Source organism: Macaca fascicularis, chromosome X (assembly GCF_037993035.2).
Source record: "Macaca fascicularis isolate 582-1 chromosome X, T2T-MFA8v1.1".
NCBI lineage: Eukaryota > Metazoa > Chordata > Mammalia > Primates > Cercopithecidae > Macaca > Macaca fascicularis.
In genome coordinates, this window is record NC_088395.1 from 17,690,273 (window position 1) to 17,709,106 (window position 18,834).

At 45.0% G+C, this 18,834-nt stretch overlaps 1 protein-coding gene across 2 annotated transcripts in view; it reads right to left on the reverse strand.

Moving 5' to 3' along the window:
- Nucleotides 1-18,834, reverse strand: part of RAI2 (retinoic acid induced 2) — a 63,345-nt gene that overhangs the window by 44,168 nt on the left and 343 nt on the right. Inside the window, exon 1 of one of the 2 annotated variants that reach the window (XM_005593083.3) lies at nt 18,387-18,463. The exons of the other annotated variant lie outside the window; for it this stretch is intronic. The gene's annotated coding sequence lies outside the window, so the exon portion shown is untranslated. Of the gene's footprint in view, nt 1-18,386; nt 18,464-18,834 lie in introns of those variants that run through there. 2 annotated transcript variants of the gene reach the window in all.

The following is an 18,834-nucleotide window of genomic DNA, read 5'->3' on the forward strand; positions in this document are numbered from 1 at the left end:
ATTGCATCCCCTTATTGCCCATACTCCATGGAAAACCAGGGACAGCAGACCCAGTGGACAGAGGGAGGCTTAATCTCACTGCGAGGGAGAGGCAGTAAAGGATGGTGGAAGGCGTTAGCCTCAGGAGCTGATGCTCACCCCCTGGGAGTAACATGAGGATGAACTGTCATCATTCATTCATTGATTCAACATTTATATTAAGGAACTGCTAGGTTCCACGTGCTTGGGGGATACGGCAGTCAGTAGAAAAGGAGAAATAAATATGCTAAAAAAATTTTGTCACCTATGAGAAGTAATAAAATAGGTACCTTTTCATTTTTTATGTTAATGATTAGGGAAACATAAATGATTGGCAAAGTTTTGAGAAAAATCAATTTAAGCACAAGAAGACTTTGAACTGTAAAGCTCCAAACTCCTGGAGAAGATAAAGAATATATGTATAGGGAAAAAATAAAAAAGACTGTGAGGACATGAACCAAAACGATGATAGTGGCAATCTCTGGGTGGTAAGAATGCAAATTATATTTATTCTCTTCTTGCTGTCTTCTCATACTTGTAAATTTTTAAAAGTAAGTATGTCTACTTTTATGATCATAGAAAACCAAGATTTACTACCAAGGTGAAGAAAATAAAACTGCAAAAAAACAGAAGAGGAGGATTCCTATGTTTCATTCCTTTCTCTCCTGGCACATAGGCGGTGACCGACATATCAGCCAGACAGCTATGCCTCACTCCTATAGTAACACCCAATGATATCTTATTTCAACACACTGCCTGATTATTTCAGAAGTCACTCACAGGAGTAGCCACAGGAGGAAATATGCACTCATCACTCAGATATTAGGGACTGAATCCTGAAACTTGATTTTTCATTAGGGTGTTATGCCATTTTTCAACTAAGACAGGTTCATCTTTTTTTTTTTTTTTAAGTGCTGATGTGTAAAACCTCATTTCCTTCCTTAGCACACTTGCCTGTGGGTTTTATTTGTAATGCATTTCCATGCATTCCGACGAGTGGCAGAGAAACTGAGCTCGTGAGCTATGTTGTGACAGTGCTCCTGGTGCTGGAAAGGAAACTGCAGCTCTGTGAGAACAATGCTCTGGAAAATCTGTGAAACCCAGTTGAACACACCTAAGGTTTTCATGAAAGGGCAGACATTACTCACAGCAGCTTTGACAGTGAGAACAGAGACAGAAAAGCCATCCAGCCCTTCAGCAATGAATGTGCCTGGATGAATTGGTCAGGTCTAATCTTGAAGCCCAGGAAGAACCGTCTAATGTCTTGATACAGTGGATTCATTGCATTATCTTTTTATTAAAAGTATTTTCCATGTTCTTGAATTAAAAAAAAAGATTATGACCCTACTCCCTCAAGTATTAAATCTAGAAATGAAAATATCCTCACTCAAACTAACAGGGTCTGTGAGGGACTTAGGTTCTTAACATAAGATTCTATTTCCTGCTAGAAATATTGTTTCAGAAAAAATAGAAGCAATGATAGAAGGGCCACAGGAAACATCTGTGTATACAAACAGGCCAGCTCACTAGGAATAAAAATGCATTATGCATCACGAAAGTCTAAATATTTTTATTAACATAGTTTGTTAACTAAGAACTGAGAAATAAGGTTCCCTAAGAGTACCCCATCAAATGCTTTCTTCAATATTTCATTTTATTCTTAGGAGAGAAGTTGCTCGGAAATCTTATCTTAGATTTTCGCAATGAGTTTTCTATTAAAAGTTATTTCTTTTCCATTTCAGGCAGAGCAAAGCTCTGGGCCAAGAGGGTTAGGGAATTTGTTTCATAAAACTGACAGCTTGGTGAGCATTCAATCACTCGGCACTCCACAGCCCAGGAGAACAAATAAGTCCTTTGCTGATGCCGCTCCAGACACATTACGATGTATGTTCCACAGCTTGATTCCCACCTTCCTACTTTTTGCCTCCTGCAGCAAAAAGAAAAGGGGGCAGAATGCACATAGAAAAATACAATGAAACCTACGAAGAAGAGAAATTCATCAATCATACTCTAATTTGGAAGCTGGAGAAAAACGCCCTCGTTGGATATGCTGTTTTAGTCGCTGTGCCTGGCTTTACCTTCCAGAAGGCCAGTTGATTCAGAGGACTCCCAGCCATTTTATTGTCCTATACTCGGTGCTCCCAGACATGTGTCTTTGCAAGCTCTGACAGAGGTTTAATAAGGCAGATAAAGCAAGCTTGGTGGCTGCCTTTGGCCAGATGGTGCCAAGAACAGGTTACTGGCTTGCAGCCTGGGCATTGTCTTGGGCAGAAGAGACCAGCCTGCCCAAACCCTATACCAGCAAGAACCCAGCTTGGAAACTTCCTGTTTAACAAGCCTAACTCAGAACAGCCAGAGAAAGAAAACCATTACAAAACTTCTGCTTCCACCCTCTCCAGCAAAACAAATCGCAGGACTGGTTTATTTTTTGGTACTCACACACAAAGCTATTATTTAAAAATCCCTGTACGCGATACAACAAATCTATGCTGTTAAAAGATAGTGGCTGTTGTTGGTGAGGATAATGAAGAGGGCATGAAGAAGCTTCCAGGGGCTGGTGCAGTCTGTGTCTCCATCAGGGCACTGGTGACATGGGTGTGCTGTTTGTGAAAATTCTTCAAGATGTACGCTTAATAATATATGCAATTTTGTGTATGTATGTAAGAATTTTAGACAAAAATCCACAAATAAAAATTTGTGTTAGATAATTTTTAACACTTCTCCCATCCATATAGCTGGCTTTAAAAACCAAACATTACCAAGGAAAGAATAAACCATGTCACCCTACTGCTTAAAAATTGGCCTATTTGAAGTGTGTGTGAAATAGACAACCTTTTAAAAATGCTGATACTATTATTTAAGGTCTAATATCTACTCCTCATACAGTGGTACAGAGTGCCACAAATAAACAACAAGACTCATTTTCTCTCTCAGACTCATTTTAGGAGGACAGGGTATCATTGAGGGCACTTTCCAAAGACCCAAGTCCCATTTGGGGTGGTTCTCCACTATCTGAACCACATGGCCATGGCTTATGAATCTTATTCTTGCCTTTTTCACATCTTCCTCTAGTTTTCCCTTTCGCTTTTATTTCCCCGAACTGAATTCCTCCTAGACCACCCCCCATATTCTAGTTGTTGAGGGTTCAGGTGCCACCACGAGAATAAACTCTGAGTGCTTTTCTCTGTCACTGGTGTCCTAAGATGAGTGTGTCACCTCACTCTGCATTTCTCTTTGTATTTCTGAATGTACCTGAAGGCTTGCACCAGGATCCAACAGGAAAAATCCCTTTCATTAGCTTCCTACTCCAAGCTCTGTGTTTTGTACCATTTACAACGTGTTGCCTGTTTATTTACTGAGGTTTGCTTTGCAAGAGAAATCTTTGGGATGGGATGGAGAAAGGAAGCTTTTGAAAACTTAAAAAATTTAAAATTTGGTTTCAGTAGAGTGATGAATAATGGAGGACTACAGTTGCTTTGCAAAATTAAAATTTGAATGGTCTACTGCTACACAAGAGTCTGCATCTTGCTGCTCCTAGAAAAATAAAAAGTATTTTCTAATCATGATTTTAAGGATGTAGGAATGCATTATGTAAAGAAATGGTTTTTCTCACTCAAGACGCAGTTTAACATATTTCCATGTTCAGTTAAGGACTTTCAAGTCCCAGATTCCAGCAGGACTGAAGGATTTGTTCACTCATCTGAAATTCAACTGAAATATCTAGACAGGCCTCAGATGGGTGGGATAACAAGAAGGGCATAGGGTGGTCTAGTTTCCAGGAAGGCAGGGTAAGGATCTCAGGATCCTATTTTAAGAGAAGTGCTTCAGTTGGAACCAGAGAAGCTATTGGAAAGGGTTTGGGATATGTTATTGCCTTTTCTATTCCCAGGCTCCTTTTCTTCTCTGTGGTGGCATCTCCATACTGATGCCAGTTCAGGTGGAAGTGAATCTCCACTGCTTTGGTTCCAATCAGCTCAACCATCCATGTTGCAACACTTCCCCTGGCAGGTGGGGTGACTCACTCACCCTGGTTTGCCCAGGACTGTCTGAGTTTTAAAACTGAAAGTCTTGTGTCTTAAGCACCCTCTCAATTCCAGGCAAACGAGGACAGGATGGTTGGTCATGCTAGCAGCAGGCTACCAGCGAAACCCCTCTCCCCTAGCTGGGCCCAGTCAAAGCCTGAACCAGCAGGCTCACCCAAAGTCCCCTCCTGCTTACAGAGTCTGACCTATTTAAAGTGTATATATTTGTGAAGTGCATTTAAAGCTGCGGACTGAAGGTGCTCCTGGCTGTTGACTATGTCTGTCAGCTTTTGTTTTTGTCCCCAGAATGGCTTCAAAAGGCTCTTCTGACCCATTAATTTGTTTTCATTGCATTTCCTTCAGAATTGAGGACTCAGAATAGGATTGCCTAGGCCACACCGAGATTTTCTGACTACTCACCTAGGCCTGGCTGCAGGGGGAGTGTAGGCCCAGGTACCCACTCTCTCCCTTCTTCTGAGTTTCCTGACCCACCAAGGGGCCCAAAAGACAGAAACCAGGGTGCTGTCATCATTTAGTCTGTCTATCAGCCTAATACGATTTGGCTATGTCCCTATCCAAATCTCACCTTGAATTGTAATAATCTGCATGTGTAAGGGCAGGGCCAGGTGGACATAATTGAATCATGGGGGGTGGTTTCCCCCATACTGTTCTCATGGTAGTGAATAAGTCTCACAAGATTTGATGGTTTTATGGATGGGAGTTCCCTTGCACAAGCTCTCTCTTGCCTGCCACCATGTAAGATGTCCCTTTGCCCTTCCTTAGTCTTCCACCATGATTGTGAGGCCTCCCCAACCATGTGGAACTGTGAGTCCATTAAATCTCTTTCCTTTATAAATTACTGAGTCTCAAGTATATCTTTATTAGCAGCATGAGAACAGACTAATGCAAAGCCATCACCAAGCCTCAGATAGGCAGCCTCCTAGATTCTTTCTGAATCCAGCCACTGGCCTCCCCATCCGCTGCACTCCTCTACTTTAGTTCTTCCTCGCCTCTTTCTGGGTTACTGCAACAGAGCCTTTATGGTCTTCATTCCCCCCACCTTCCCCATCCCCCACCCTCTAGTTCATCTCCACTGGGAAAAAGACCAAACACATAAATTAGGTCATGTCACAAGCCTCCTGAAAACTGCTCAGGATGAAGTCTAAGGTCTTTGTCAAGGCACACAAGACCCATTATTATGTGGGCCCTGCTCACCTTTTCTGCTCATCACTCAGAACTAGCCCTTTTGCTGCCTCAGTTTATTCATCCTGCAAATGAAAATCACTGTTTCTGAAAGTGACTCTGTGGTCGAAGTAAAAGCACATATATTAAGGCCCTGGCCCAGTGCTTCAACTCCATCTTAGGTTTGGAGAACATGGGAGTCCTTTGCCCCCAGCCACAGAAGTGGTCAAAAGGAACGAAGGGGAAGGGTGGAGCACTTGGCATAGCCCTCTGCAGAAAGCAACGAATTTGAAGGCAGCAAATAAGTATCCATATGGATAGGGGATGAAGAGCTTCCTGTCCAAATATCCACAATGGAGTTAACAGTGGGTTTCGCTGACTAGAGGAAAGCAGGCCTCAGCCCCTGGTGATGATGGTGACAAAGACCAGAGAGGGCTAGAACTCTGGGACCCACCATGTGCTGGTATTTACTGAGCCGCTCATGGGTAGATGGCAGAGAGCTAAGTGGTAGGAAAATGGAAGTATTAAAAGCCCAAGAAATTTACATTTCACCACCAATTAATGGGGACAGAGCCTCTATAATAATGCAAAAGAGGACCTGACTTCATGCCTTTGGAGACTTACTTTTGGAAACAGACAAACTGAGGGAAACTTGTGTGTTAGCACTTTTTGGTTCAATCTCTTATCAGCATCTAAGTGCTGCCAGGAGCCAAGGAGGGCTGGACTGCCATAGACTATGATTAAAATGAGCTTTAGGAAGTGCTGCCTGGCTCAAGAGAATGAATGTTGGTTTGAGACCAAGCCACAAAAAAGACACATGATTTCTGCTCTCAAATAAAACAAAAAATGAAAAAAAAAAACCCAAAAAAACAAACAAACAAAAAACGGTAGGGGAAGGAGAGGGGAGAGACAGAGAGAAAAGAAAAAAGCTTAGTCTCTGTGGGGGAAAACAGAAGATTTGTGCACATTCAGAAAAAAAGATTCCATATCACTCTTTCATTTTACAAATATTCATAAGAAAAATAGCTCAACAGCTGCTTTGGTGAGTAACCTCAACTACTTCTTTCTACCTGTATTTAAAAAAAACCCAACCACCCACCCAACCAACCAAACAAACAAAAACATTCTCAGCACTGCTGAAATGGAGATCAAGTGTTAAGGTGGCTGACATCAGTCTCCTTCAAGGGACCTTTGCAGACCTTCCCTGGCCTCCTAGCCACTCACACCCCCTTGCCTCCACCCCTGCCCCAGGGAGGCTGGCTTTTGCCCTCCAAAATGGACAAAGACTTCAATTAGGGTGAAGAAATAAGTGTGGGGACACAGAGGAGTGGGAGAAAACCTGGCTTCATTATCTGTCTGTCTCACTCTTTCCTAGTCAACTTTTCTGCCCTATTTAATTACAGAGAACAGCAAATTGGACAGCAAATGGGCCCCTCTGTCTGGGCTTGCCCTAGATTGCTAGGGTGGTCAGGCAGTTCCTAGAGCCCATGCTTCTTCCTTCACCCGCAACTGGCTCTCCACCCTCTTCCTCCCGAAGGATCCCAAATTAAAATGAATGCATTCAAGAACAACTGCCAAGGAAGTGACCAAATCTAACAGTTGCCCAAATAAAGCTGGGATGACGAGGAGAGGGTAAGCTCTTCAGGACAGCAGTGGGAAGCTTCTCCCTCCTGACTTGAGCCAGCGACCACTGCTCCCTGAGGTACAGAGGCAATTCTAATGCACACTTGCCCTTGAGAACTGGCTACAGGCCTCTGACAAAAAGCAGAGCTGTGTTTTGTCTAGAGGGAGGAAGAGAGATATAAAGTCTGCAGAGAGCAGAGAGACGGAATGGTGCGGGGAAACATACATATTCTAGAGCTGCTACCAAAGTGTACATTCAGTAAAATCCACTTCCTCGGCCACACCAGCCACATTTCTAGTTCTCCTACAGTTACTTGTAGCTATTGGCTACCATATTGGACTGTGCACATTTCCATCACTGCAGAAAGTTCTACTGAACCAGGCTGTAAAGAATCCCAGTTCTACCTCCTGTAAGTGGTGTGACCTTGTGTAAGTTACTAAACTTATCCAAGCCTCTGATTCCTTCTCTGTGAAATAGAGTTCATAATATGTATACCTACCTCATATGGTTGTTATGGAGCTGGAAATAAAACAATATATGTAAATCACCTGGTACCACTGTCAAGCCTATAGCAGGAGCTTGATAAATGATAGGTAATATCATTGCTTTCATGATTTCATGAGCAGTCATTGAAGGATGTTTCCTAACAGAATGGACATTCTGCATTGGCTAGGATGGACCCGTTCCACTATGTTTGAGTTGTACATTTCAAAGCTCGGTTAAGTGGCTCAGTTCTCAACAGGATAAGCTAGTAGTGTAATTCTGAAGCAATACTCACTTGCTGGCAGGCCAGAAAGGTGGTATCCTAACCCAGAGTGGTAAGAGACTTGTAGTAAGGCTGCAATTCTTGAAACCAGAAAGCCTCATTTTGTGAAAGGCTTTCTTTTCTTTTCTTTTTTTCTTTTCTTCTCTCTTTTTCTCTCTCACATTAAACTCAAGTCTTCCATTTTGTTCATCTAGAAAGATGCTCAAGATACCCCATAACCTTTTTGGAAATCTCCCCCCATATAAGAAAACAAAACCCAGCACAGAGAAGCTGTACAACCTGCAGACACCCTCCCATGATGCCTTACTGAACACCAGTCTAAGCTCTAGGAGGGAAGAAATGGGCTGGGAAAGTAGAGAAGGCTTCATATGTGGAGTTTTATTCAACCTTATTAGGAAATAGGGGGTCACAGAATGTTCTTGAGCTAGGGTGACAGGACTAGAGAGGTGCTTTAGCAGGAGGAAGCTGATGCAGGCCTGTAGAACACCAGCTGGGGGGAGCAATGCAACAAATCATGCAGAGCAGTGAGGAGAACAGGGCCACACCGGGGAGCCTTTTGAGGCCTGTGCTCATGACAGCAGTGGGCATGGCTGAGGAGAGGGTGAAGGGGGTCAAGCCCACGAGAACCGGCAATAGCATTGACATTGGGAGTCAGGGATAAAGGTCCCAGGGTCTCAGCATTGAGGCTGCACGCTTGTGTATTCATGTTCAAGAGGCCAGTTTTACCCCCTCAAACTCCTCCAAAGAAGCAATTCTATTCTTCACGTGGGCTTAGGACAAAGCCAGCTCTCTATGAGTGAGGAGTCACAAGAGCTGAGTAAAGAGACGCAGGGAAGCAGCCCCAGGATCCTTCCACAGGTTGTTGTTTCTGGCTTAGGAATCAAAACAAAGCCTCCCCTTCCAGGTCTACTTGGGCCTCCTGGGTGAATCTCAGACTTCTGAATGTTATGGATGAGTAACATTTTTAAAATGAAGGACCCAATATAAGTTGGACAACTTCTGACTTTGTCAAATAAAGATGTCAAAATACAAATGTCATCCACTATCTCTTGATAAGTCGTAAAAGAAAGTTTCACATCAAGGACAATAGGAAAGATCATTTGGGAATATAGGGCAGTTTTGTAAAGTGGAAAAGGTTTAGCTTTAAACAAAATAAATTCATGGCATTTTCACTTTTCTTCCACTTCACTGTGTAGGTGCAGAAATCCTGTCTAATACAGGCAGTGGTCTGCAAACCTTGTCTGTGGGGACCACTGGCTTATGTGACATTCTAAGATGTTTCCCCTTGCAGTTTTGGCTGTAAGCTTCAGCCCTGATGACCTCAAATCCAGCTGCCCAGCCTCTATGAACACAAACAAAGTTTGGGGTTTCTGGTGTGGCTGTGTCCAACATGGAAGGCCAGGGCAGAATTGGCCTTTTCTAACCTTCTTAAAATGCCAGTGATAGGTGAAAAAGGATCTTAGAACACATGGCCCCATATTGATATTTTCACATTCAATAATTTCATATTTAGTCTAGAGGGTTAGTGATTCTTTTTTTCATAAAAGAAAATTGCATCCAGAGCTAATTGCTCAATCTAAAATGGATCTGGACATTGTTTAGATGTTGGAAAGGAAATGGTAACACTGTAGAGCTTTAGCAAAGAGGGGAGCATTATTTTAGAACAAAATTTAAATGGAAAGTAATAGGAAATGTAACTCTGTATGGTTTTCAAAGCTTTGATGTGTATAGTCGAAAGAGTATCCCTATTTTGTGCTTTCCTTGACATTTTTCTTGTTTATAAAATGCAAAAGGAAATTCATCAGCACAGGCTCAATCCATTCCCATCCATTGATTGCTAGCCAATCAATGGCCATTGTAATCTGAAAAAAAGTAACACTGGTTTCTATGACCCTTTCCAAGCGCAGCAGTGTTCGGCTAAGCTTAATAAAGAGAAAAACAGCAAGGACCATCTGGAAAACACTCTTCCGGAGTCTCGAAAGATAGTGGCAGCCTCTGCCCAACCTGCTATAAATAAGTGTCTCAGAAACAAAACAAAACAAAACAAAACAAAAACACCCGATTTTCAAATCTGTTTCTACTTAATACAGCTGCAATAGGGTTTATTTAGCTTTTCCCTATAGAAGGAAGACTGTTTGCATTTTTATGACAAGGTCCTAAATGTTTTTCACAGCCATTTCCATTGCCATTATTTTGAGGAACAACATACACTTGGACCTGTCTGTTTGCTTCTGCAGCACACAGTGGTGGCCCCAGTGGCCTCTGCACCGCGAAACTGGCCTCCAACGCCCAGATTTATGATCCTGTTTCCTCTCCCAGTGTTGCGACCATCACCCGAATCCTGGCCTGTGAGGGACTGGCAACTTAGAATGACCAAGTGTCACGTGCTGCAAATCAATTATTTATCCGCCTGAGCCCAGCACACTGTGGATCCCTGCCAGCTCGCTGCCTTTCTCTTCATGGTGACAAGGAAGACTTTAACTACTCTTTAAGAGATGCTGGAACTCACCAATGAAGAAATGGTGCTGGCTTGCCAAATCCCTCAATGCTCACCTTTCCATCTTTCCTCACTGGCTAGCATACAAGGGAATCGTACGTATGACATTCTTTGGAAAAGGTCAGCCTACCTTGGATGGCTGCAAAATGAAGTGGCCTATGTTGACTTCTGCACTGAGCAACTGCCCCTATCCTTCACCAGCATCCCCTGCTGCCATATCACTCCCAGAGGCTGGCAGGGGAGGGCTGACTGGGGAACACTTTCCCTGTATAATGAGTGATTCACTTCTCTGCCCTCTCCCTACCCCCCCCCCCAAACACCCATTCCATTTCCACGTATGGGCAGGGCATGGTTTGCCCCCATGACAACTTCCCTGTGTAAGGCATGACCCTCCTTTCTAGCCTTTCAAGGGACTACCAGAAAGAATATTATTGGCTGAGGGCTTGTCCTGGTGGCAACATTTCATCTGCTGTTGCTGCCTGTAGGCATTACCAGGTGCTAGCTGCCTGAAGGAGGGTTGCTTCAAGGAAACAAATGTGTGTAAAAGGAAACAAAATTGCCAGGGGTGATGGGGGCCACCTGAATTTCAACTTCCAATCATTACGAAAAATGATCCACCTACCAAGAAAGTACTGTTGACTTTCTTTCTCAATAGTACTGGAAAACATGGAATTTAGTGGTGGGTAAAGGGCTGCTACAATCTGAAATGAGTCCATTACAATATTACCAGCAGAGCTCTCACAAGTACACTAAAGGGCTAAATTAATTGGCTCAGGCTTAAGATGCTACCAGAGAAATGACAGTGGGGAGGGGCTGGGGGCGGGGGAAGATGTCTGCTGGCTTTGAAGTCATGCCTGGAATCAGGTGCATATGAAAAAGAAATTAGGGAGGAATAAACCTGTTCTCTTTATGAAAAACCAGAGAAGCCACTAGTTCTTACAACGTGCCCCCCAATTACCTATGACTTATAAAACTGCCTGCCTTGAAAAAGTCTCCATGCTTATACAGTCTTATAGACCCTTCCACCAACCTTAGAATTAAATCACACACATGATCCACTTCCAATTGTTAATTAATCATGCCCATGAATTGTATATATAAAAGTCAGAGGGGGGAAATTGTGTCTTTTATTATTTCAAATGGAATTTTCCAGAAAAACACAAAGTACTTATTAAATTTTGGTCTAGACGAGTGGTCCTCAACAGGGCTAATTTTGTCCCAGAGGGGACATTTGGCAAGGTCTGGGGTAGGGGGATGTGGTGCTAATGGTGGCTAGTGGGTGGAGGCCAGGGATGCTGCTAAACATCTTAAGGTGCATGGGACAGTCCCCTGCAACAAGCAATTCTCTGGTCTAAAATGTCAACAGGGCCAAGGTGAGGAAACCATGCTCCAGATAAAGCCAAATATGCTTGGCCTTTAACATTCATATTTTTTAAAAAAAAGGGAAAGGATCCCATTTTTTTGAAATCTAAGGAAGGTTTACATATATGTTGACTAACATATTTACTCCTTTTCCATATAAATGAAATACGTTCTCCATCTGAATCTAGGAACATTAATGAAATACTGTGATGATGGTGGGGGTAGGTATGGGATATTTTAAATGCCTATTTCATCAGTCTAAATGGGTGGAAATTAATATCTCATAAAATAAAATGATTATCTAGTTACGTTCCATACAAAATCAAAATCAATACACTGTATCTTACTTAACCTGCAATTAGAGTTTTAAAAAAACTAAAACAAGGAAATGCTATTCTTTCCCATTTTTTGCTAGCTGGGCACACATTTCTGAGCATGAGGCATTAAAAAACAAATAGGCAGACAAAAACATTTTTTTAAAAAAACATATTTTTCTAGAGCACAAAAAGCTCCCTGAATCTTTCCTTGTATTTACTATAGATTCAATCATTCTTTAGTGAGCAAAACATGCAGCCCATTCTCTTGGTTATGCTTGCCTGGTTTTCCAAATGCCCTCAAAACTAGGATGATGAATCACATACTTTGGCCCCATTGTGCCAATTAATAGTAAGCAAAAGAATTCCACACAGCCAAGATAGGACTTTCTGCCTGGTTGTGTGTATGGGGGTGGGGAGGGATTCCTCAGCCAATTGCTTTCAGAGAATCTTAAGAACAGGTGTTTCAGTTCCCTAAAATTCCTTTCATCCTAGAACATTCTATGTGGTTCTGCATTGCCCCCACGTTGGGGATGGGCTTTGATCTGGAAAAACCTATGTTCCTACAGTCAGCCTGGAGCTTCCAGGCTTAAAGCACGAAGGAAAGAATGGCTGACAGCGACACCATTTCAACCCTTCCAGGCCTCCGTTTCTTTTTCTGAATTATAAGGGAAAAGTGGCCATATACACAAAGGCAAAAATAACAACAATAATAAAAACGCCCAAACACACCCAGTCTTGGCTGCCAGCATGGCCCGATTCTGCTGCTGAAAAAGAACAGTTGCTACAGTGCAGCTGGAGGAGCTTTTCCAGGGAACTGGTAATACCCTGGCTGTTAATGAATTATTTTTCGCCAGAATGTTGGATTCTTCCTGTGCGCCAGTAAACAGTCTGCTTCTGCCATGTGAAACAAAACCAACTCCTTCTGAGGAGCCCAAGGAGGTCAGCCAAGGGTCCCCTGTGAGGGCAGCCCCCTCAGGAGCCAGAGCCACAGGCGCCTGACCTGTAAATCACTGCAGTCCCCAGTTCATTATCCCATCCTTTTCCATCTATTCATGCCATGCCCAGTGCCCAGGGAAGGACCTAGGAATGATGTGATGTGATGATACCACAGTGCCAGCCAAAATCCTTCTTCTGCCTTCCTGAACTCTCCTTTAGCCAGTTTTCTTCATCTGCGGTGCTATGGTTGTGTGAAATTGACCTTCCTTGCATTTATTCTGTCTCCCTCGCAGAAATTTTATTTATGTCCTTGCTCTTGTTCTCATCAAGCTGTCAGGAAGTGACAGTGTGCATCCTCTTTTTTATTTTCTCTCCTTTAAGGCTGGCCCCGGCCCCAAATAACTCACTCTCAGCATGAGGGTGTCTACTGGTGACATTACTCTCCAAGCACAAATCCCTGCAACAGATAGTACTTCAAGCTCCTACTAGAGCAGGTGTCAAGGAATTCTCTGATGGACGAGGACACTGGCCTGAGGTGGGTAGGGTCGAGGAAAGCAAAGGAGTCATTTCATTCAAGCCAGTCCTGCCTGTGCTCCTTCTGCCTTGCTCATTCTATTGGGTTTCTGGGTCCCACATTCCTCATAGAGCATGAGACTGAGCCAACATGCTCATGGGTAGGTTCCATGGGGAACCCCCATCATGGCACCTGAGCTACTGAAAATCAAAATCGCTTGATGCCAGACTGCTGTGGCTACTGACTCAGCCCCCTGCCTCCCACCTGCCATCGAGATGGAGAGCGTGTGTGTCCCCAGAACATCTGGAGGCTGAAGTCACGAGGTTGGTTAGTTTGCTCCAGAGCAGCTCTGTCTAATAGAAATGTTTACGTAATTTAAAATTTTTTGTAGGCACATTTAAAAAAATTTAAAAAGCCAGTAATTTTAATACTCTATCATATTTAACTAATATATTCAAAATATTATCATTTCACCATGTAATCAATGCAAAGATTATTAATGAGCTATTTTGTATTTTTTTTATTAAGTCATAGAAATCCCATGCATCTGTTATATTTAGTGCACATCCTAATCCACTTTTCAAGCACTCCATGGCTGCATGTGGCTAGTGGCTAGTGTGTGGGACAGTGCAGACATGCAACATTTCCATCATCATAGAAAGTTTTATTAGACAGTGCTGTGCCGAAAGACAAAAAAGTTGTGGGAAGAGGAATGACAGGTGTGAGCAGAGTGTGCCCCAAAGTTCTCTAAAATTACTGAGTTGTTGGAGCTAATTACAGCAGAAATTGGAATTACAAGGATTGGGATGTTCAAGGAGCCCAGCCCTATGTCTAAGTAGAAATTAAAATGGGCTTTTTATGAAAGGCCCTGGGACCATGCATAGTCTGAATGTGTGTGTCCCCTCCAAATTCCTATGTTGAAATCCTAATTCCCAACGTGATAGTATTAAGAGGTGAGGCATTTATTTGGTGATTAGATCGTGAAAGTGGAGCCTTCATGAATGGGATGAGTGCCCTTGTAAAAGAAGCCCCAGAGAACTCACTTGCCCCTTCCACCATGTGAGGGCACAGCAAGAAGATACCGATACCATCTCTGAACCAGGGAAAAAAAAGCCCTCATCAGACACTGAATCTGCCGAAATCTTGATCTTTGACTTCCCATCCTCCAGAACGGTGAGAAATATGTTTCTATCATTTATAAGTCACCCAGCCTATTTTGTTATAGCAGCCCAGATGGACGAAGGCAGACCATGCTCATGTTTTGGGGTGCTGCCCCACAGCAGCGGGAAGGCCAGCAAGTATGATCATGGCTCAAGACATCTGCTGGCTAAGCCGCCTCCATCTTAGCTGTTCTGGTCTGTTCAGGGCAGAGGCTGGGAGAGAAGAACACCAAAATCATGTACTTCTTCCAATAACAATTCTGGGTTTGAATCTAATTTGGTGAAGCAGATACAGAAACGTGATCAAATTATGTGCGCCTGTGTCTGTGTGTGCATGTGTGTTCGTGTGTGTGTTCTTGGTAGGAGAGAGGAGGGTCATGTGTGAACTCCAGAAGTACTAACCTGGCCACCAAAATCAGCTTCTCACCAGCTGCCATCAGAGGACAGGGAAGTGGCAGACTCAAGAGGCTCATCAAACATTGTGGGCCAGGAGGAAAGGCCTTGAGTCTGGAAAGAATGAGATGATGGGCACCCAGACAGAGGATCAGGTGGGAGGGAGAAGTGGTAATCAGAGGCATTCTCCAAAGACAAGAGCTGCCAACTCTACGGCAAGGATGTCACCCTGATCCCCAAATCAAGCTTAATTCAGAATCCTACGCAGGCATTTGCGTGAGGGAAGAGTGCAATTAGCCATCTTTCCCCCTCATTCTCTGAAGTCTCCCTCATATTCTGATCAGGGAGGCAGCATTCATGTGCACCTCATACATAGATTCAAAGCCCAGTTCCCTGGGTGGCACCAGAATTTCTAGGAGGTTACAGACTACCACCTGGTTGGAAGGGGGCTATGGGGGCTTGTTAATGATACATTTGCATAGCAAGTCCCCTCCTCATTTTCCTATAGAGTGTTTGTTTATTTGAGACAGTTAGTAGTCAAAAATACCTCACCCACCCTTTGGTCCCATCATGGACTTTGAATTAGTTGCTTAACCTTTCTGAGCCTCACCTACAAGATGGGAATAATCTTGCCGATCTCCCATGGATTTTGTAAAGATTAAACTGGGGCTTATCAGCACGGAGCTACCAAGGGCTAAAACTGGAATATGACACCAGGAACTTCAGGTTCCCAACCAAACATACAAATCTCTGGATCTCTCCTTGCTGGGTCTCCCTTAACAATGATTTACAGCCCCCTCCCCACTGTCGTTCACTCCATCAGTGCCATCATTTAGTCACTCAACTCTCATTTATTAAGCAACAGTTGGGTGGTAGGGACTCCAAGATGAAAAGGCACAGTCTGTCCATCTGACATGTCCATCTGACATTTCAGATCTATCTACTTGGCACATAAGTATGCACTGTGGGTGACTGGGCTGCCCACTGGTAGGCTTCCACCTTCCCCCCAACCCCCACCAATTGGGTACCAGATTTTGCCAAGGTGGAGGGGCCGAAAGATCCAGTAGGAAGAGATCCAGAGATTTGTATGTTTGGTTACGGGCCTGAAGTTCCTGGTGTAATACTCCAGTTTTAATCCTTCGTGGTCCCATGTTGACAAGTCCCACTTTAATCTTTACAACGTCCATGTGAGATGGGAAAGATTATTCCCATCTCGTAGGTAAGGAAACTGAGGCTCAGACAGGTTAAGAGAAATAAATAAGAGACCTGGAGCAGGGGAAGAGGGACATGTTGCCCTCTTAAATCATAACCACCAAAGTCTGAAATCAGATACACAACTGGAAATTCATCTGAGCCTCAGATTCCTTATCTGTAAAATAATTTTTCCATCACAGGGTGGCTGAGAAGGTTTACCACATGTGAAGTGCCTGGCAGACAGAGGCCAACAATACATGTTAGTTCCCTTCCAAATTTATTTCCCTCCACTACCATTCTCTCCAAAATTCTAAGCTTAGGGGAGAAGCCAGAGAACAGACGTTTCCTATTTTCTTATCATAAATTTGGATCACACTGTGCAGGGCTTTCTGTACATCCAGAATATCTCCATTCTGGGTCAATGGATTTGGTAGGCCAGTCCTATCCTCAGCTTCCGGGTCATTACAGCTAGAGCACTCCCAGCAACAGCTCCTCACACACCTTCCAGTCTTTGATTTTTCTTTCTTGTAATTCAGATGGTCCTGTCTCAGGGACTCTGTATTCTGGATACAAGATTCTGAAATGTATCTTACAGTTCTTCCCCAACTGCCCACCAAACCGAGTTCTCACCCCAGCGACCAGCATCACCTGGAAAACTGTCTTTTCATTTGTTCCTCAGATGAACAGGTTTTCCTGGGCAAAACATCACCAATGGAGGTCTTACCATTTTTTCATCATAAAGGAACCCCCTTGGGTAGTTGAATGGTCCCCTGGGCTGGTGCCAAAGTAGTCACTATCCCCAAGTTCTAGTCTGACTTGGTTCACAGTGCCTGGGCTGCCCTGGGGATGCCTCTAGTGGGCATCTGTCAGGATGAGAAGCGAGTGTCCCTTTGAAGGAGACTGTGTGTATGTGGGGGTGTGGGGGCAGGTGGCTTCTCTGGGCTTGTAAGAGGCAGAGAAACTGGGATGCCACCAAGCTTACGATTCTCTGCCTTCCAGTCCACCCCTGGCTTCTCATGTTCCCATTTGAGAAGAAAACTAGCCTCCATACTGTCCCTTTCCATATTGTCCCCCCCACCTTGCCACCCCTCTACTGTAACAAAGGCATGTCCACACCACATTTTCAAAGTTATCACAAGTGTCTCGGTCTACCAACAACTAATTCTGATGACTCCAAAGGAGCAAGAGAGACATAAGGGAGACATCTAAAAAACGGTGGGAAAGATTCCCTGGGAAAAGCACAGAAAATCTTGCCTGATGCATGTGAGGCTAAGAATTGTTTTCTCCCTACTGGCTGCTTTTCTCTCTGTTCTAAAGAGAAGCTTCCAAGAATCAGCTAAATAAAGGGATCACACCAGAGGATGCGAGATAATGCTAAACCAACAAAAACAAAGACCCAAATGAAACAGAGAGAGCCATGAGAATACGCGGTTATCAAAACTTTGTTTGGCCATATCTATTTATCATCGCTGCACACCCGGGCTCTGCGGAATATCATTCTGTTGATGTCACTTATCCTCAGCAAAATATTTACACATCCTTAAAAACGCCAGATGAGGGGGGCCGGGCCACGCACTGCCGAAAGCCGCCCCTCAAACCCCATCGCTGGGTTCTGAACAGCCCAGGACGTAAGGGCACGACGGTGGGTGGCACCAGCGGGCACAGGTGAGAGCTACCAACAGTTCCGGGAACACGGTCACCCAGACGCTGCGCCGTGCCCTGCCCACCTTTCCTCTACCTGACTCTGCAAGCAGCAGCCACATACCCGATATGGTGTCGGCGCCTCCTTGTCCTCCTCTCCTGCCTTTTTCATTGATTAAGTTATCAAACCATTGTTAAAGCTGGGTTGCTTTTTCCTTGGAAAACTGGGCTAAATTCATTAAGCTTCCCTCTGCCACAAAAGGAATATTCATAAAAGTTTGGCAGGCAGAAAGGGAGACTGAGTGAGTGCCATGGTGTGGGTAACAATCCGCTCCTCCAAAGCCACCTTTTTCTTCCGTGCCCCATCCCTCTCTCCATCCATCCGTCGTGCCCCAAACCTACTCCAGGGACTTCTGATAGGGGAACACAAAGCAGCAGCTGTTTGGCAACATTTCTGCCCCTCGCCAGCAACTGTGGTGGGATGCCATTTCCCCACCCAGGCGGAGCTTATCCTGAACAATAGTTGGGCTTTAAATGGCAAACAAGCAAACACACAGAGCACAACCCCAACCTCGAAAAAGCCACAGCGGAGAGAAGCAATAACTCCCTCCGCAGCAAAAGGCGCCACTGAAATGCACGCAAAAATGCAGCGAGAACGTTACTCAGTGCCTAACATGGCAGAAAGCCCGAGTTGGTGCGGCCACCCCAGGACTGGGCACTGGGGGGCACCGGGGCTCCTGGGGCGCCGACGCACACTCACCCGGCTCCGGGGGGATGCGGGGCTGGCCGCGCGTCACAAAGAGGAGCCCGGCGCAATCTGGCAAAACCCAACTTTCCACCAGGCTCGCCAGGGCCGCCAGATACGTCAACAGAATCCATCTTTCGAAGGGCCTGGAAGGCGCCGGGTTTTCTGGGCCGGGGCAGAACGGCAGATCCGGAGACTGCCCGGTGCGGTGCCCGGGCGCAGAGTCCGCCGTGCACCACCCTCTGCGCCCGGTGCCAGCGCGGGCGGCTGCCCGAAACCCACTTCGGGGCCCCCGCCCCGCCGGTCGGCGCCGCCTCCCCGGCAGTCCCCGGCCCCGCCGGCCAGTGCGCGGCGCCGGGGACAGGAGCGGGGGCCCCGGCGCGCCACACGGGCGGCGGCTTCGGCCCGCGTCCCCGCCCCAGCCTGGCCCTCCCCGCCGGCCCCGGCCTCCGGGCGCCGTCCT